This window comes from Aotus nancymaae, unplaced genomic scaffold, assembly GCF_030222135.1.
Source record: "Aotus nancymaae isolate 86718 unplaced genomic scaffold, 86718_ANA_hifiasm-v0.15.2.pri h1tg000012l, whole genome shotgun sequence".
In the NCBI taxonomy this organism is placed as follows: domain Eukaryota; kingdom Metazoa; phylum Chordata; class Mammalia; order Primates; family Aotidae; genus Aotus; species Aotus nancymaae.
The window spans coordinates 23021022-23041444 of NW_026988423.1; the positions used below are offsets into that span (position 1 = coordinate 23021022).

General features: G+C 44.8%; 1 long non-coding RNA gene across 2 annotated transcripts in view; it reads right to left on the bottom strand.

Annotated features, from left to right (window-relative positions):
• Positions 1–1941, bottom strand: part of LOC105729554 (uncharacterized) — a 40733-nt gene extending 38792 nt beyond the window's left edge. For both annotated transcript variants that reach the window (XR_002478645.2, XR_001110268.3), the window contains exons 1-3: positions 1814–1941; positions 1553–1659; positions 64–147 (exon numbers count right to left, since the gene is read on the bottom strand). This is a non-coding gene — a long non-coding RNA (uncharacterized LOC105729554). The remainder of the gene's footprint in view (positions 1–63; positions 148–1552; positions 1660–1813) is intronic.
• Positions 1942–20423: the final 18482 nt, after the last annotated feature.

Genomic DNA, 20423 nt, shown 5'->3' on the forward strand with positions numbered 1-20423 from the left:
AAGGGGAGGGCAAAGGGAGGAAGAGCATCAGGATAAATAGCTAATGCATGGTGGGGTTAATACCTAGGTGATGGGTTGATAAGTGCAGCAAAGCACCATGGCCCATGTTTACCTGTGTAACAAACCTGCACATCCTGCACACGTACCCTGGAACTTAAAATGAAACTTTAAAAAAGGCAGGGTGATATTTTTTGCTCATCACAGCTTTACCTTAAACCCCTGTATAGTTTCATTTGCCTTTAGAATAAGCTGGCAGAAATTTGCTTTATTATCTGATACCCAAGTTACTACTGCAACAGGGAAACTAATTTCTACCTCACCCTAGGCTCCAAATTTCACCCCCACTGCAGTGAGGGTAAACACTGAAGCCAAATGGGCCTTGATTTGGGACCATCAGGTTTCTTTGCTTTCCCATCACCATCTGACCCCGCCCCACGCCTCATATCCACCCATCGCAGAAGGAAGCTTCCTCTAAGGACTAAGTAATACATCTCTCAAAGTTATTTGTCGAAAGTCCTGAGGACGCAAATCAGCATCAAAATCCGTTGGTTTTTTCCTCCTCTATCTATAAACAATCTATAGTTGCATATTTTCCTTATTTGTTCATCTCAACTACAGCAAAGTCCTTGCAGATTAGCAGAAGCCACTCACCTAAGAAAATTTTAAACAAAATGTTACTCTCCTCACTTCTCAGAGCAAAATGAAATGAAGTGGAACCATTTGCCTGAGGTGAGTGAGTCAGGGGTAGAGGACTGGAATGCAGGACTTGATTCCTTGGTTTCCTAACTCCCAACCACAGTCTCTTTACTCTGCGACATTTGTTTATTATACTCTGAGGAGCAGGAATGGGTAAGGGAGATGGTTTGCTTTTTATGTTTTTATTCAGAAACTTACATCCGAACTCTAACCTACATGGAAGACACTCTATTCCAGCTTTAGCACGAGTAAGTAAAGATTCATAACATGTAATTTGCATCAAACCTTGAATGCGGTCTTTTCCTGGGCCTTAAGCAAGACTATTGGCTATCTATTGATAGAGAGTGCTCTTGGTAAAGAAGAGACTAAGGCAAATAGCTGAGGGTGTTAATACCTAACCCTAAACATTTAAAAAAGTGATCATTTAACTGCCTAGTCTCTACTCAGAATGTTTCAAAATAAGTTCTCACTTTTTAATTTTTTCACACGGAGTCTCGCTCTATTGCCCAGGCTGGAGTGCAGTGGCACAGTCTCAACTCACGGCAACCTCCACCTCTCGGGTTCAAGCAGTTCTCCTGCCTCAGTCTCCCCGAGTAGTTGGGACTACAGGCGCCTGCCACTACACCCATCCATTTTTTGTATTTTTAGTAGAGACAGGGTCTCACCATATTGGCCAGGCTGGTCTCGAACTCTTGACCTCAGGTGATCAGCCTGCCTCGGTCTCCCAAAGTGCTGGTATTACAGGCTTCAGCCACCACACCCGGCCAAGTTCTCAGTTTTTAAACTTGACACCAGGAACTTATATAGCTTTTCATAGGAGAGACATTAAGAAATGTAGCTTTTAATTCAGGCTTACCTTTTTGCATCAGAGAGTATGAAGCCTTGTACAATGATGGCCATATTCTCTTTGTTTTGTCTGTTTTTACTTTAGTTATTACCAAAAGATATACAGTTTTTAAAAATCTAGGAATAAAGAAATAAACACGATGAATGCATTATAATATATATTCAAAAACATATCAAAACAGCCTTACCCAACTGATCTTGAAAAAGATAACCTTTGGGAAATCTTCCAGGCCAGTCATGATTGCTGGAAAGAAGATAAGCAAATGCTTACTAAGGGGCTTTTCCCAAGTGACATATTTCTCTCAGAATTTTTAGTCTTTGGATACTGATACCTTCACCTTCATCTCAGATGATGTAGAAATTAATCTCAGAATTCAGAAACTGATAGCTTCTAGTTCCTCTGAGAATATTCCTCAATCAACAAGTTGTCTACCTAGCTAAGGCACAGCTTCCTGGAATTAAGGCTGCATAACCTAGGTTATAATTAACTCAGACTTCCTCCTCCTCTTGTACCTTGGCCATGACCTTAATCCTCACCTAGATTTTCCATCCCATCTATGGATACAAATTTGTTCTAAATTAGATCAACTGAACTCTAAGATAAGTTGGCATTGGTGGCTGAAAGCAATCCTAAACCAATTTTAGAGTATATAGTTAGACTTTAAGCATGACTCAAAAAAAGCTACACATCTCAGTGGAGAGAGAATATTGCTCAGTTTTATCCATTTTCCCTCATTAAAAAAACAAAAACAAAAACTTGTGAGGTACAGTAGTTTACACCTGTACCTCCCAACACTTTGGGAGGCTGAGGTGGGAGGATCGCTTGAGGCCAGAAGTTCAAGACCAGCCTGGTCAACGTCGCAAGACCTTGTCTGTAGAGAAAATTAAAAATAAAGTCAGGCATGCCTCGTGCCTGTAATTCCAACATTTTGGGAGGCTGACGCAGGTAGATTCCTTGAGCTCAGGAGTTTGAGACCAGCCTGGGCAATATGACAAAACTCTATCTATAAAAAGAAAAAAATACAAAAATTAGCCAGGCATGGGGGCATGCACCTGTAGTCCCAGCTCTGTGAGAGGCTGAAGCTAGAGGATTTCTTGGGCCTGGGAGGTACAAGCTGCAGTGAACCATGATCGCATCACTGTACTCCAACTTGGGCAACAGAGCAAAACTTCATCTCAACAAATAATAATAAATAAAAACTAAATTAAAAAATTAGCCGGGAGTGGTGGTACGCACCTGTAGTCTCAGCTACTCGGAAGCCTGAGGCAGAATGATTGCTTGAGCCCAGGAGTTCAAGGCTGCAGCAAGCGCTAATTGTGCCACTGCACTCCAGCCTGGTGACAGAGTGAGACCTATGTCAAAAAAAGAAAGAAAAGAAGGGCCAGGCCGGGCACAGTAGCTTACACCTGTAATCCCAGCGCTTTGGGATGCCGAGGTAGGCAGATCACTTGAGGTCAGGAGTTCGGGACCAGCCAACATAGTGAAAATACAAATATACAATCTTTACTAAAAATACAAAAATTAGCCAGGTGTGGTGGTACACACCTGCCATCCCAGCTAGGGCAGGAGAATCACTTGAACCCAGGAGGTGGAGGCTGCGGTGAGCCAAGATTCTGCCACTGCACTCCAGCCTGGGCAAGAGAGTGAGACTCTGTCTCAAAAAAAAAAAAAGAGTAATACTAGGCCGAGTGAATTTTTTCAAAGTAATTTGGAGGCAAACAAAATGTTTTCAATTCTGGAAACTGCAGCATTGACAATACACAGAAATAAAAGGAATGATAAAATGGGAGGGGCTTTGGAATTTCGATGCTTTCAACTGCATGGATTTAAAGTCAGATTTAAGTGATGATCAGTAGGTCCATTGCTACTTATCTAAAGTGCTCAAAGCTCTATCCTATATGACCTCGTTTGTTCTCACAAATTTACAAGAGATATGGGTTAGAGAGTAGAATCAAGAATTTTATTGGTGGGAAAGTTGAGAAGAAGCTGTTATGTAACTTCACTGACATGCAGTGTCTTCCAAAAAAGAGGAATGCCTTATCTATTACGTTAAAGAGAAAATAGAAACCACCCAGCATGAACTCCTTCAACCTTCTCCCTTTCACTTCAAGCTCATCTACTGTTTTTTTTGTTTGATTTGTTTTGAGTCAAAGTCTCTCCCTGTCGCCCAGGCTGGAGTGCAGGAGCACAGTCTTGGCTCACTGCCACCTCAACCTCTCAAGTCCAAGCAATTCTCCTGCCTCAGCCTCCCGAGTAGTAGGGATTATAGGTATGTGCCCATGCCCGGCTAATTTTTGTACTTTTAGTAGAAACAGGGTTTTCATCATGTTGGTCAGGCTGGTCTCGAACTCCTGATCTCAAGTGAGCCTCCCGCCTCAGCCTCCTAAAGGGCTGGGATTACAGGTGTGAGCCACCACACCCGGTCTGAACTGATCTACTTCTGATTACACCCTCCTTCTGCTGTCCCTTCCCTTCTTTCCCCATCCCTGAGGAAAAGAGGACATTCTTTCCAAAACTATCTTTCTGTTTGCTCTTGATTCTCTTCTTTTCCACTCTTCAGTGATCTCTCCCTATTTATTCCTCATTTTCATTTGTTCATTTATTTATTTGTTCAGCAAACATTAATTACATTCTTGTTATGCATCAGATTGTGATTCTGAATTTTTTATTTTTTTGGAGATGAAGTTTCACTCTTGTCACCCAGCCTGTAGTGCAATGGCACGATCTTGGCTCACCTCAACCTCTGCCTCCTGGGTTTAAGTGAGTCTCCTGCCTCAGCCCCCCAAGTAGCTGGGATTACAGACATGCGTCACCAGGTCAGGCTAATTTTCTATTTTTTAGTAGAGACGGGGTTTCTCCATGTTGGTCAGACTGGTCTCGAACTTCCGACCTCAGTTGATCCGCCTGCTTCTGCCTCTCAAAGTGCTGGGATTACAGGAGTGAGCCACCTGGCGAGTGATTCCAGAATTTTAAAAGACGTATTTACTACCTTCAAGGATAGTAGAAGAGGTAGTCAAAGAAACTACTACAAATACAACTGTGGTATAGTATGTGAAGATCAACAATAGAAGTCTGTACATTATGCTATGGTTGTGCATATAGCAGAGCTGGATCTGGAACTTAACTAAATATGTCACTTGGGAAAGGGCCTGAGCAAAGAAAACTTGCACCAAAAATGATCACACAAGAGAATTCAAATAAGGCCGGGCACAGTGGCTCATGCCTGTAATCCCAGCACTTTGGGAGGCAGAGGCAGGAGGATCACGAGGTCAGGAGATCGAGACCATCCTGGCCAGCATGGTGAAACCCCATCTCTTTTTTTTTGTTTGTTTGTTTCTGAAACCCCATCTCTTAAAAAAAAAAAAAAAGAGAGAGAGAGAGAGAATTCAAATAAAATTAGTTCACTAAGGCAAGAACACAAATAATAGATGTGTGTTGGAGACAAGGGGTCAAAGAAAGTTACACCAAAGAATAAAGGATCTCAAAGATGATAAGGAATTATTAAAATATATTAAGGATGGAAGTAATATGGTCAGATTTGCATTTTAGGAAGTTCAATCACATATCAGAGGATAAGAGTGGGAACTAGCCAGGCGTGGTGGTTCACACCTGTAATCCCAGCACATTGGAAGGCCAAGGTAGGCAGATCACCTGAGGTCAGGGGTTCAAGACCAGCCTGGCCAACATGGTGAAACCCCATCTCTACTAAAAATACAAAAATTAACCAGTCGTGGTGGCGGGCACCTGTAATCTCAACTACTCAGGAGGCTGAAGCAGAAGAATCGCTCAAACCTGGGAGCTGGAGGTAGCAGTGAGCTGAGATGGCACTACTGCACCCCAGCCTGGGCAACAGAGTGAGACTCTGTCTCAAAAAAGAAAAGAAAAAAAAAAAAGACTGGAAACTATTGTGTAACCTTGAAGAGAAATGGGCAATTGGAAGTGTATGGTGGTATAATTAGAAGAGGGAATCTAGAAAGAGGCAAATTTCAGTATAAAGAGGAATTGGATTTAAGGAACATACAAATGAAGATGCATAATAGAGTATTGGTTCTATGTGTCTGAAATTCAAGAGTGGTTAGTTCTGGAGATGTAAATTTAGAAGTCATAAGCATCTTGAGCTTAGGTGAGATTGCTTAGGAACAGTAGATAAGCTCCGTAAGGGAAAGCCAGGCATTTTTGTAGGTTTTGCTTATTGCTATATCCTCATCACCTAGAAATGTGCCTAGCATGTAGTAAGCATTCAGTATTTGAATAAATGAATGGCATAATGAATAAAAAGGAGGGCTAAGAACATGACCCGGAGAAACACCAGCATTTAGGGTTAGACAAGAAAAGAAGGGCTGGACACAGTGGCTCACGATTGTAATCTCAGCACTTTGGGAGGCTGAGGCATGTGGATTACCTGAGTTCAGGAGAGCAAGCCAGGCTGGCCAACATGGTGAAACCCCGTCTCTACTAAAAAATACAAAAATTACCTGGGCATGGTGGTGAGCGCCTGTAATTCCAGCTACTTGGGAGGCTGACGCAGGAGAATCATTTGAACCCAGGAAGTGGAGGTTGCAGTGAGCTGAGATCATGCCACTGCACTCCAGCCTGGGTGACAAGAGCAAAACTCTGTCTCAAAAAAAAGAAAAGAAGCCCATGAAGGGGTTTGAGATGGAAAGGGTAGAGAGGTAGGAGGAAGCAGGAGAGAGTGAGGTCACAGAAACCAAGAGAGGAGAGCTTCTAGAAGATCAACAATGCTGCAAAAAGACCAAGACCTAAAAAGTGTTTGTTACCCAGACACAATGGCATGCACCTGTAGGTGCTACTCAGGATTCTGAGGCTGGAGAGTTCTAGGCTAGCCTGGGCAATATAGCAAGACCCCACCTCTTTAAAAAAAAAAAAGTATCCATAAATTTTGGCAAATAGAAAGCCATTGGCTTGTTTTTGTTTTTGTTTTAAGACAGAGTCTCACTCTGTTGCCCAGGCTGGAGTACAATGGTGTGGTCTCGGCTCACCTCAACCTCCACCTCCTGGGTTGAAGTGATTCTCCTGCCTCAACCTCCTGAGTGGGACTACAGCCACGTGCCACCATGCCCAGCGTATTTTTAGTAGAGACTGGGTTTTACTATGTTGGCCAGGCTGTCTTGAACTCCTGATCTCATGATCCACCTGCCTTGGCCTCCCAAAGTGCTGGGATTATAGGCATAAGCCACCGCGCCCAGCCTGCCATTGGTATTTTTTTATGACAGTAGTTTCAATGGAGATGGCAGTCAGATGATATGGACCTAAAGAGTATATGGGGCCGAGATCAAGTCACTATACTCCAGCCTGGGCAACAAAGACACTATCTTAAAAAAAAAAAAAAAAAAGTACATGGAACATGACAAGGAAGTGGAGATTGTGAAGGCAGGTGACTCTTCAGAAATGTGGCTGCATCCTCTTTTAGAGTCTTGCTCTGTTGCCCAGGAGTGCAGTGGTGCAATCTTGGCTCATTGTAACCTCTGCCTCCCAGGTTCAAGCGATTCTCCTGCCTCAGACTCCTGAGTTCCTGGGATTACAGGTGCATGCTGCCATGCCTAGATAATTGTTTGTATTTTATTAGGGATAGGGTTTCACCATGTTGCCCAGGCTGGTCTCAAACTCCTGAACTCAGGCAATCCACCCACCTGAGTGTGAATTACAGGTGTGAACCGCCGCGCCCGGCTGGCAGCATCTTTATTAAGCAAATTTTCTTTTCTTTTTTATTGATTCTTCCCCTCAAGATATAGATAGGCTAAAGTTTCTCTATATCTATCTATCTATCTACCTAGATCCATAGATTCATTTATCTAGAGAGAGAGAGAGAGAGAGAGAGAGAGAGACAGAGAGATATTTTTTGTGGTGAAGTCTTGCTCTGTCGCCCAGGCTGGAGTGCAATCAATGGTGCAATCTCGGCTCACTGCAACCTCCACCTCCCAGATTCAAGCGATTCTCCTGCCTCAGCCTCCCAAGTAGTTGAGACTACAGGCATGTGCCACCACACCTGGCTAATTTTTGGTTATTATTAATTTTTTAAAACAGAGTCTCACTCTGTCCCCCAGGCTGGAGTGCAGTGGCATGATCTTGGCTCACTGCAACCTCCGCCTCCGTTCAAGCGATTCTCCTGCCTCAGCCCCTCAAGTAACTGGGAATATAGGCATCTGCCACCGAGTCCGGCTAATTTTTGTATTTTTAGTAGAGACAGGGTTTCAACAAGTTGGCCAGGCTGGTCTCAAACTCCTGACCTCGGGTGATCCACCAGCCTCGGCCTCCCAAAGTGTTGGGATTACAGGCGTGAGCCACCACGCCCGGCCTTCTCTCATTTTACGTTCTCGTATGCTCTGAAACCATCATCACTGCGGACTTCCCTCATCTAGTTTCCTACGACTCTTCCTCCAGCCACACTGGCCTCTTTGTTGGCCACCAAACACACTTCACCTTGGGGCTTCTGCACTTGCTGTTTTATGCTTGGAATGCTTTTCCTTCAGACATCATTTGGTTTGCTCTCATCTCCTTCAATGCTCTGTTCAAATAGCCCCTTAACCCAAAGTCTGGCCATATTTTATAAACTATTGCACCTCAGCCTCTCCCAGGTCCCCGCTCTCTTTTCTGCTTATACCGCACTGATCACCACCTGGCTTGTCCTAGTTATTTATTTATTGTCTGGTTCCCTTCACTAGACTGTGAGCACCCACAAAGCATACCTACCAAGAGCACCTCGCCTAAAGGAGCAGAGATAAAGATAGCTGGGAAACTATTCCTGCCCTTGAGGAACCCACACCTCAGTGAGTCATAGAACCTAACAAGTAATTAGAATGGAAACGCTCAAAGCAGTTGGAAGCCACAGGCTGAGGCCCTGGGGAACCATGTGGTTTGGGTGGCAGTTATGGCACTCTTCAGCCTGGGTGATAGTTAAAACTATGAGTTCACTCGAAGAGAATGTGAGAAATGAGAAGCATTCAGGAGACACCAGTGTTTAAGGGGCAAAGGACAAAGAAAGGAGGCTGAGACGGAATAATCAAAGAGGGAAAATAGAGCTGGACCATGGCCAGGCACGATGGCTCACGCCTGTAATCCCAGTACTTGGGAGGCTGAGGCGGGCGGATCACGGGGTCAGGAGTTCGAGACCAGCCTGACCAACATGGTGAAACCCTGTCTCTACTAAAAATATAAAAATTAGCCAGGCGTAGTGGTGTACACCTGTAATCCCAGCTACTCAGGAGGCTGAGGCAGGAGAATTGCTTGAACCTGGGAGGCAGAGGTTGCAGTGAGCCGAGATCGTGCCACTGGACTCTAGCCTGGGCGACAGAGCAAAACTCTGTCTCTAAAAAAAATTAAAATTAAAATTAAAAAAACAGGACCAGTAGGTCCCCAGATGGCAGAGCTCCTAGATTGCCTTTATCGATTACTACCAATAATCATGGCAATGAACGTTTACTAACAATTCTGTCAGTTACTGTTCTAAGCATGTTCCATATTTTCACACATTAATTCTCACAAGAACACAAGGAGGTAGGCACTAACATTGCCTCATTATACAGATGAGAAAACTGATTCACTCACCCAAGTGCACACACCTACTAAGAAATAAAGATTTGGGCCAAACGGGGTGGTTCACGCCTGTAATCCCAGCACTTTGGGAGGCTGAGGCAGGCAGATCACTTGAGATCAGGAGTTCAAGACCAGCCTCGCCAACATGGTGAAACCTCATCTCTACTAAAAATACAAAAAAAAAAAAAAAATAGCCAGGTATGGCGGTGCTTGCCTGTAATCCCAGCAATTTGGGAGGCTGAGGCAGGAGAATCATTTGAACTCAGTAGGTGGAGACTGCAGTGAGCTAAGATCACACCACTGCAATCCAGCCTGGGTGACAGAGAGAGACTCTGTCTCAAAAAAAAAAAAAAAAAAAAAACAAATCCAAACACAAAAATTACCCAGGCATGGTGGTAGATGCCTGTAATCCCAGCTACTCAGGAGTCTGAGGCAGGAGAATCACTTGAACCCAGGAGGCAGAGGTTGCAGTGAGCTGAGATTGCGCCACTGCATTCCAGCCTGGACGACAGAGCAATACTTCATCTCAAAACAAATAAATAAAGATTTGAATGTAAGCAGTTTGAGCTTGCACTTAATCATGACGTCGTTATCCATAAAACCATACTCTGCCCACTCTCCATGCTTTTTCATATTTTCTTGAGTACCTATTAAGGGTTATACGCTGTTCTGGGCTCTGGGTGTAGAGCAGTGAAGCAAAGTCCATCCCTTCATGGAGCCTATATCCTTGTGGGAGAGACTGACATTAAACAAGTAAACGAATCCATGGTAATAGGTGCTGTGAAGAAAAATGAAGTAGTATAAGGTATCATGAATGATAAGTGGTGACCTCTGAGGAAGTGACATTTAAGCAGAGCTCTGAAGGAAAAGAGAGAGTGAGCCAAGAGGATATCTGGAGGAAGAACCTTCCAGGCAGCAGAAACAGCAAGTGCAAAGACCTTAAGGTGTAACTGTGCCCAACGTGTTCCAGGAACTCCAAGGAGGTCAAAGCACTAAGGAAACGATGAACTAGAAGAAGACAGGCAGGAAGTAAGGTCAGAAAGATCTGAGAGGTTTCCAGGACATGCTGCTAAACGAAAAGTTTAAAGTACTCAGCATAGTAGCTTGTGTGGTATAATCACATTGATTAAAAGGATGTGTGTGTGTGTGTGTGTGTGTGTGTGTGTGTATGCGCTTATATGTATATGCATACGTACACATATACAGACGTGTATACATACATATTTCTTTATATTCTGAAATATCAGACAAGAAAGTTAACAGTGAGATAACAGTGATTACCTTTTGGGAGTTAGACTATAGTCGAAGGGAAGGAAGGGATATTTAGACTTTTTATGTTATTTTATTTTATTATTTTATTTTTTGAGAAGGAGTCTCCCTCTACCACCCAGGCTGGAGTGCAGTGATGCAATCTCAGCTCACTGCAACCTCCGCCTCCCGAGTTCAAGCAATTCTCCTGCCTCAGCTTCCAAGTAGCTGGGACTACAGGCGCCCATCACCACACCTGGTTAATTATTGTATTTTTAGTAGAGACGGGGTTTCACCATGCTGCTCAGGCTGGTCTCGAACTCCTGAGCTCAAGAGATCCGCCCATCTCAGCCTCCTCAGCTGGGATTACAGGTGTGAGCCACCGCACCTGGCCTAAATTTTCTATCTTATATTCTTCAATAATATTTGTAACTTCTTACCTTGCGTATCCGACTTTTATAGTAACCAGAAATTAGTTTACAAAATTAACTTTTTTGGTTTTTTTTTTGAGACGGAGTCTCTTGTCACCCAGGCTGAAGTGTAGTGGTGTGATCTCAGCTCACTGTAACCTCTGCCTCTGGGGTTCAAGTGATTCTCCTGCCTCAGCCTCCCAAGTAGCTGGGATTGCAGGTGCCTGCCACTACACCTGGATAATTTTTGTATTTTTAGTGCAGATGGCGGGGGGGTTCCACCATGTTGGCCAGGCTGGTCTCAATCGCCTGACCGCAGGTGATCAGCCCACCTCAGCCCAAAATCAACTCTTAACCATGTGTTAAGGGGCTCCAGCTAAAGCCCCTTCTCCTTCCTTTTGCAGCTGAGCTTCCTGAGTTTCCTACACGTGTTCCTCCTTGCCTTCTCCATTTTCTCCTTAACCATCTGATTTAGACTTCACCTTTCCCCTACACCTACTCTTCCTGGGAACACCTGTGACTTCTCTCTGACTACAGAGAACACTCTACAGTCCTTGTGCTTCTTGACCTCTCTGCCACATTTGCCATTGTTTACAGCTCCTCTGAAACTTTCTCCTTTGCTTTCCTTATTGCCCCCTTTTACCTTCCTGATCTTTCTTAGTCTCCTTTCATTGGCTACTTTTTATAGCCCATCACACAGACCTGGGTTTCTTCTGGTTCCAGTCTAGAGGCCTTTGCCTCTGTGCTACACGTACTCTTTTGTGTGGTCCAAGCCTGTAGTTTCAACTACCATCTCCATGCTTCCAAGTCCCAGATCTGTATTTTTAGGCTTTTTTCCTGAGCCCCTGTCCAATGTATCCACCTGCTTGTTAGACAGCTCCACCTGCAGAACTCACATACATCTCAAACTCAGCTGTTCCAAAGCCAAACTCATCATCTCTAATTAAAAAACATCTGCTTCCTCTTGTTCTCCTTAACTTAGTTGGTGGTATCACCATCTGCCCTGTTGACTCCACCTAGCAACCTGAGGAAAGCTTTTTTTCTTTATCTCCTGTATCTAAATGGACAACAAAAATGATTCTCTTCACTAAATATCTCGGCAATCTGTCTTCATTCTTACATCTTCACTGTCACTGCATTCATTACCAATGATCTGGACTACTGCATATGGATATATGAGTCTGAACCCCTGGGAAGAGACCAGAAATATCCTAACTGCATTTTCTGCCTCTATTCTCACTACCAGCCTTATACTCAGCTGTGAAGGGATGTAGCACAAATTCTTTTTTTCTGAGACGCAGTCTTGCTCTGTCGCCAGGCTGGAGTGCAGTGGTGCAATCTCGGCTCACTACAACCTTCGCTGCCTGGGTTCAAGCAATTCTGCCTCAGCCTCCCTAGTAGCTGGGACTACAGGCGTGCACCACCATGCCTGGCTAATTTTTGTATCTTTAGTAGAGACAAAATTTTACCATGTTGGCCAGGATGGTCTCAATCTCTTGACCGTGTGATCTGCCCACCTCGGCCCCCCAAGGTGCTGGGATTGCAGGCGTGAGCCACCGCGCCTGGCCGCGAATGTAGCACAAATTCTGTCAGTTCCTGCTTGAGACTTTTCAGTTGTTTCCTGACCTTTATAGAATAAAATTCGAACTCCTTAATATGCTCTGACCAATCGTCCTCTGACACTTTCCCACACATATCTTTTTTTTTTTTTTTGATAAAGTCTCACTCAGTCTCCCAGGCTGGAGTGCAATGGTGTGATCATGGCTCACTGCAGCGTCAGCTTCCCAGGTTCAAGGGATTCTCCCACCTCAGCCTCCCAAGTAGCTGGGACTAGAGGCACATGCCACAACACCCAGCTAATTTTTTCATGGAAACGAGGTCTCACTATGTTTCCTAGGCTGCTCTTGAACTCCTGGGCTCAAGTGATCCACCTAACTCAGTCTCCCAAAGTGCTGGGATTACAGGTGTGAGCCACCTGCCCAGTCACTCACACATATCATTTTTGTTGTTGAGACAGAGTCTCAATCTCGGTTCGCTGCAAGCTCCACTTCCCAGGTTCAAGCGATTGTAGTGGAGCTGGGATTACAGACGTGCACCACCACACCTGGCTAATTTTTATATTTTTAGTAGAGACGCAGTTTCACCATGTTGGCCAGGCTGGTCTTGAACTCTAGCCTCAAGTGATCTGCCTGCTTCAGCCTCTTAAAGTGCTGGGATTACAGGCGTAAGCCACTGTGCCCGGCCCAAATATCTTATGTTTAAATAATACCGAAGTACTCTTTGTTTCTCAAAAACCCCATGCCTTCTCCTGCTTCTGTGAAAGTTTTATGACATAGCACCTTTGTATCTTCAGCTAAACATAGTATGTGGTACAGAGTAGATGCTCAACAAATGCTTGTTGAATAAATAAAAGGACAAAAGAAAATCAGAAAGCACAAAGGTTGAAAGTAAGAACACTGACCAGAAGACTACTATGAAAGTATAATTTGGAGTAATTAGGAAGAGAGGGAAAGAAAATGCTTTAGTGCAACATTTCCTTCAAGCTTCGATGAGGTGAAACCATCATAATCAAATAATAATTACTCCTGTAACTTGTCTCTCTGAAAAATACGAACTTTTGTCATTGGTACAATTTCAAATGGGGGCTACTTAAGTGATTTTATTTTATTTTATTTTTCTTCTTACTTGATTTTAAATGTTTCTTTAAAAACAAACACAAACAAAAACCCCCAAAAAGCCCAGCACATGACATGTGACTGCCGAAATCCTCTAACAAAATATAACTCTTTGAGTATAAATCCTAAGGTCCAAGAGTGCATCTGGAAAGGGTCATTTATTCTGCAAACATTAATTGGGCTGGTATAGACACTGCTCGTCACAGGGGATACAAAGATAAGTGATGCACGGTTTCTTGCCCTCAAAGAGCTCATGGTGCAAGAATCGTCTAGCCCTTGCCTCTTGCCTTTGTGCAGAACTCTACTGAATTCTTTTTTTTTTTTTTTTGAGACGGAGTTCTGCTCTCTTTCCCCAGGCTGGAGTGCAATGGCGCAATCTCGGCTCATTGCAACCTCTGCCTCCCAGGTTCAAGTGATTCTCCTGTCTCTGCCTCCTGAATAGCTGAGATTACAGGCGTGAGCCACCACACCTGGCTAATTTTTGAATTTTTAGTAGAGACTGGGGTGGGGGTGGGGGTCTCTCCATGTTGGCCAGGCCGGTCTCGAACTCCTGACCTCTTTACAGAAAGCAAGATGTCTATGCGAGAGTTGTATTTAAAGTCCTTTTAGGCCAGGTGCAGTGGCTCATGACTGTAATTCCAGCACTCTGGGAACTGAGGCTGAACTCCTGACCTGCACTTAAGGTCAGGAGTTTGAGATCAGCCTGGCCAAGATGGCAAAACTCTGTCTCTATTAAAAGTACAAAAATTCGGTGGCTCAAGCCTGTAATCCCAGCACTTTGGGAGGCCGAGGCGGGTGGATCACGAGGTCAAGAGATCGAGACCATCCTGGTCAACATGGTGAAACCCCGTCTCTACTAATACAAAAAATTAGCTGGGCACGGTGGCGCGTGTCTGTAATCCCAGCTACTCAGGAGGCTGAGGCAGGAGAATTGCCTGAACCCAGGAGGCGGAGATTGCGGTGAGCCGAGATCGCGCCATTGCACTCCAGCCTGGGTATCAAGAGCGAAACTCCGTCTCAAAAAAAAAAAAAAAAAAAAAAAAAAAAAGTACAAAAATTAAGACTGGACACAGTGGCTCACGCCAGTAATCCCAGGACTTGGGGAGGCTGAGGTGGGTGGATCACTTGACATCAGGAGTTTGAGACCAGCCTGGCCAACATGGTGAAACCTAGTCTCTACTAAAAATACAAAAATTAGCCGGGCGTGGTGGTGCATGCCTGTAATCCCAACTACTCCAGAGGCTGAGGCAGGAGAATTGCTTGAACCTGGGAGGCGGAGGTTGCAGTGAGACAAATTTGCACCACTGCATCCCAGCCTGGACGATAGACCGAGACTCTGTCTCAAACAAAGTCCTTTTAGTCATAGGGATAGCTATATGTAAAAATATATATAATTTTTTTTTGAAGCTCAGAAATGGAAACACACGGATTCAGGGAAAAATGCAGCCATTGCTTCCTTAATTAGAAGATTGCTTTTGCGGAAGAGTAATGGACGGGACCATTTCTTCCCCAGAAAAAAAAAAGCAGCACCTGAGGATTCTGAACAGTTCTCTGCTCAGTGATGATCAAGACTTCCTTTGGGCAAGCTTAAATAACTAAGCCACTGCTCTTAGTTGGAGGACTTTGGGATGCAATGTCCACTTGGGGACCCTCGGATAAAAAATTTCTAATTTCAGAGGGGCATCTGCACCAATGGTTAAGGAGATACCTGGGGAGAAAAATGTTTCTGTTTGAATTAGAGAGAAGATATTTTACTTAATGATTCAATAATTCAATCTTCATGATAATCTTATGAAGTTATAATTATTATCTTTATTTTTGCAGCTTAGGAAACTAAGACATAACTGAGGCTGGTGCATGGTTCGAGATCATATAGCTAACATTATTGGACATACAAATCAAGCCCAGATTCGTGACTCTGAGCCGATGTTAATTCTACCACAATATTGGTTCTCAAGAGAAATCTTTCCAGGTGAGGGAAAAAGGGAATAAATATCTAGAAGTCCCTTTAAATCAGAAGTAATTAATTAATTTGCAGAAATTGGCAAAATTTGGGGTTCCCTTTTTAAAAGTTTCCTCTGTCACTTGGAAAAAAATTAGAAGTTTAAAAAACTCTTTTTGGAATGCTGTGGAGAGGATTATGAGGATTCTGAACAGTTCTCTGCTCAGTGATGATGAAGCCTTCCTTTCGGCAAGCTTAAATAACTAAGCCACTGCTCTTTGTTGAAGGACTTTGGGATGCAATGTCCACTTGGGGACCCTTCAGAGAAAAAATTGCTAATTTCAGAGGGATATCTACACCAGTGGTTAATTTATTTATTATTTACTCATTTTAATTAATTAATTAATTAATTTTAATTATTTTGTGTGTGTGAGACAAGGTCTAATCTCTCTCTGTTGCCCAGGTTGGAATGCAGTGGCTTGATCTGGGCTCACTGCAGCCTCAACCTCCTGTGCTCAAGGGATCCTCCACCTCAGCTCCACAAGTAGCTGGGACTACAGGCACATGCCACCAGGCCCAGCTAACTTTTTCTTTCATTTTTCATGGAAACGAGGTCTTACTGTGTTTCCCAAGCTGTTGTTGAGCTCCTGGGCTCAGGTGATCCTCCCATCTCTGCCTTCTGAGTAGCTGGGACTATAGGTGTATGCCACCACACCCAGCTAATTTTTGGATTTTTTTGTAAAGACTGGGTTTTACCATGTTGCCCAGGCTTGTCTTGAACTCCTGAGCTTGAGATCCTCCCATCTCAGCCTCCCAAAGTGCTGGAATTATGAAAGGAGCACTTTTTTTCTTTCCTTTCTATCTTTCTTTCTTTCTTTTTTTTTTTTTTTGTGAGACACCCTCTGTCTTCCAGGCTGGAGTTCAGTAGGGTGATCTTGGCTCATTGCAACTTCCACCTCCCCGATTCAAGCGATTCTGGTGCCTCAGCCTCCTGAGTAGCTGGGACTACAGGTGTGCACCATCACACCAGGCTAATTTTTCTATTTTTGGTAGAGACGGGGTTTCGCCATGTTGGCCAGGCCGGTCTCGAACTCCTGACCTCAGGTGATTCGCCCGCCTCTGCCTCTCAAAGTGTTGGAATTACAAGTGTGAGCCACGGCACCTGGCCAAGAGGCACTCTTAAACATTGCTGGTGAGAGTATGAATTAGCATAACCTTTACTGGGGACAACTTGGCACTATCTATTCAAATTACAAATGTACATACCTTTTGACTCAGCAACTGCTCTTCTAGAAATCTATGCTACAGATACATTTGAACATTTGCAAAATGACATATATTAAAGGTTATGCACTGCAGCATTGTTTGAAATACATGTAATAGATTGGAAACAAGTGCCCAGCAATAGAGAACTGATTAAATTCAGCTCTATCTATTCCATACAGCCCTAATAATGAGGAAACTGTCTACTGATAGTAATGATTTCCAAGATATAAGTGAAATAAGCAAGATCCAGGAAACGGGTTTGATATGCTTTTATTTATGCCAAAACTTCTATGTCTGTATGCTTATATAGGCATTGACTATGTCTGGAAGAATATACAATAGACTGATAACAGTTACCCCTACTAAAGGGTAAGAAACATTACTGGGGCTGGGGAGAGGATGCTTCAGAACAAAAATAGAGTGAGGACTTTTAATTCCTTTACTTTTTTTTTTTTTTTTTGAGACAGAGTCTTGCTCTGTCTCTTAGGCTGGAGTGCAATGGCAGTATCTCGGCTCCCTGCAATCTCTGCCTCCCAGGTTCAGGCAATTCTCCTGCCTCAACCTCCCGAGTAGCTGGGATTACTGGTGCCCGCCACCGCACCTGGTTAATTTTTGTATTTTTAGTAGAGATGGGGTTTTACCATGTTAGTCAGGCTGGTCTTGAACTCCTGACCTCAAGTCATTCACCTGCCTTGGTCTCCCAAAGTGCTGGGGTTACAGGCATGAGCCATCGCACCCGGCCTCCTGTAAATTTTTTGTTGTTGTTGTTGTTTGTTGTTGTTGTTTGTTTGTTTGTTTGTTTTTGAGACGGAGTTTCACTCTTGTTACCCAGACTGGAGTGCAATGGCGCGATCTCGGCTCACCGCAACCTCCGCCTTTTGGGTTCAGGTAATTCTCCTGCCTCAGTCTCTTGAGTAGCTGGGATTACAGGTACGCGCCACCATGCCCAGCTAATTTTTTGTATTTTTAGTAGAGACGGGGTTTCACCATGTTGACCAGGATGGTCTCGATCTCTTGACCTCGTGATCCACCCGCCTCGGCTTCCCAAAGTGCTGGGATTACAGGCGTGAGCCACCGTGCCCGGCCCTAAATTTTTTTTTTTTTTTAAGACCTAGAGTCTTACTCTGTCTCCCAGGCTGGAGTGCAGTGGCGTGATGTCGGCTCACTGCAACTTCCGCCTCCTGGGTTCAAGTGATTCCCCTGCCTCAGCCTCCCAAATAGCTAGGGTTACAGGCATCTGCCACCACACCCAGCTAATTTTTGTATTTTTATTTGAGACAAGGTTATCTCCATGTTGGCTGGGCTGATCTTGAACTCCTGACCTCGGGTGATCCACCCGCCTTGCCATCCCAAAGTGCTAGGATTACAGGTATGATCAGCCTTAAATTTTTGAGGGGAGTTACGCTTATTTTTTTTTTTTTTTCCTTTTTGTGGAGAACCAGGTCTCACTATATTGCCCAGGCAGGTCTCGAACTCCTAGGCTCAAGCTATCCTCCCACCTCTGCCTCCCTAAGAGCTGGGATTACAGGTGTGAGCCACAGCTCCCAGCTGGCCTTAAATTTTTAACCTTATGAGTGTATTAGGTATTCAAGAAAAATATGTTGAATGAAAATTTAAAATGAAAAACAAGTAAAGCACATGCAGTTTAAGGTACCTAATATGTAAGGCATAGAATGCCTTTTTAAGATCAGCAGGATGGTTAATTGATATTTGGTGTCAGACCCCAATGAGTTTTAGCACTTCTACTTACTAGTTGTGACTTTAGACATTATTCTTTTTTTTCTTTTTTTAATTAATTTTTTTTTTTTTTTTTTTTTTTTTTTTTTGAGACGGAGTCTCACTCTGTCACCTGGAGTGCAGTGGCACGATCTCGGCTCACTGCAATCTCCACCTCCTGCGTTCATGCAATTCTCCTGCCTCAGCCTCCTGAGTAGCTGGGACTACAGGCGTGCACCACCATGCTTGGCTAATTTTTCTATTTTCAGTGGAGACGGGGTTTCACCACATTGGTCAGGCTGGTCTCGAACTCCTGACCTCAAGTGATCCATCCGCCTCCGTCTCCCAAGTGCTGGGATTACAGGCATGAACCACCACGTTCGGCCGACTTTAGACATTGTTCTAAGCCTCAGTTTCCCCATTTGTAAAATCAGATTTATCTATAGGATTGGAGAGAATTGAATGCACATAAAGCACTTTGGCTCACAGAAAACACTCAAAATGTTATTATTAATAGTTTTGCCCTAAAATCTCCAACGGTAAACCAAATTCTGATTTGCTCTGGCTCCTTTTGGACTAGTCTAGAGGCAAAGAAACAAACTGTATGATTTCTCAAGGAGTTTTTCAGCTCAAAGGCTTGAGTCTGGAGACTCCACACAATCTTCAAAGACATTCTTCCTTCTTTCTGCTGCCACCCAACCTGCAGACCTCCCACCTGTGTTAAAAGAAGTGTGCTTGAAGTGAGGTTACTCAGAATCTAGCCGGTTCATGTTTTCTGAAGAGTGGAAGGCGGGAAGAAATCCTGTTGACACAGTTATATAAAGCCTGTCACTCAGTCCCCTGCCTGTTACCTCTGCAGACCGTTATGCATATTAAAGAAGGAGGGGCGGCAAATACAAAAGAAAAATAAGAGGGACGAGAGAGAGAGAGAGAGAGAGAGAGAGAGAGAGAACAAATCAGGATGCTTAAGGGAATCCACGTGGTCGCCAATCTGTAACTGATCAGAGCAGCTACACTGAAGCAAAAACCCCAGCGCCCAACGCTAAATATATTGCAATGGAGAAACCGTCCATAATGGGGTGTCTCTGTCCTTAGCAGAGCCTTGGGGCTTCCGTTTAAGACCCCCCTGCTACTCCCACCCCTTCAGCATCTAGTAAACCACGCGCTGTAACAACGGAATCTTGTTCTGTGTGTGCGTTGTGCTAGTGTGCCCTTTGCAAACCATCTGGGCCCCATCCTGAGCGGTTGGAACGAAGATCGATTCGGGACGAGTTGGGGGAGTTGGGGTTTGCCTGTGTCTCCTCCCTTTCACTGTTTCTGTCCAGTCCCCATCCCATCGTCCGCCCTGCACAAATGTTTCGCCAGTGGAGGGACGTAGGTTTTCAGCACCAGGAGGTTGTGGACCTCTGGAGGCGTGCAGTGCACCCTCCGGAGGCCCTGAGCTGAGTGCAACCTGCTCACCACGACCCTCCTCCTCCTTCCCAAATTCGCCGCCCCGGGCTGTAATATTACATGCAGTGCGCTGTACCGGTGCGGGAGTCCAGGAAGGCTGCGTGACCTTCCAGCGAACTCCACCTCGGCTAGGGGGATGGAGGCTGCCCCGGGGCCTGCAGGCTGTGTATCGATCCCCCAGCCTCAGCCAACGCAAGTTCTACCGGCGCAAACCCCTCCCTCCCCTCTCTGCTTTCCCAGCCTCGCAGGCTTCTAACGCTTGGCTCGAGGGGCCCTCCCCTCTTTCCCGCAATAAAGTAAACCCGGTGGATATTCATTCCCCTCCCTAACTCGCCTCCTTCTCTCCCCCTCCCCCTTCAGCTTACTAACCCCGCGCACAGAGCTCGCCGCCGGCGGGCCCCTTCCACCCAGTGTATCATAATGCCCAACGCTCTCCTCCTCCCCCTCTCTTAATCAGAAACGTGCTCGCGAGCCCCCCTCCCTCTGCGTGCATACATTAGGGTCTGCTTTGCATGCAGCGGCAGGCAGAGACCGGAGGAAGAAGGGGCGGGGGCGCTTTTGCCCGCCTCTTCCCTCCAGGCCCCGTTAGCCACCCCGCTTCAGCTTCGTTGTAACAC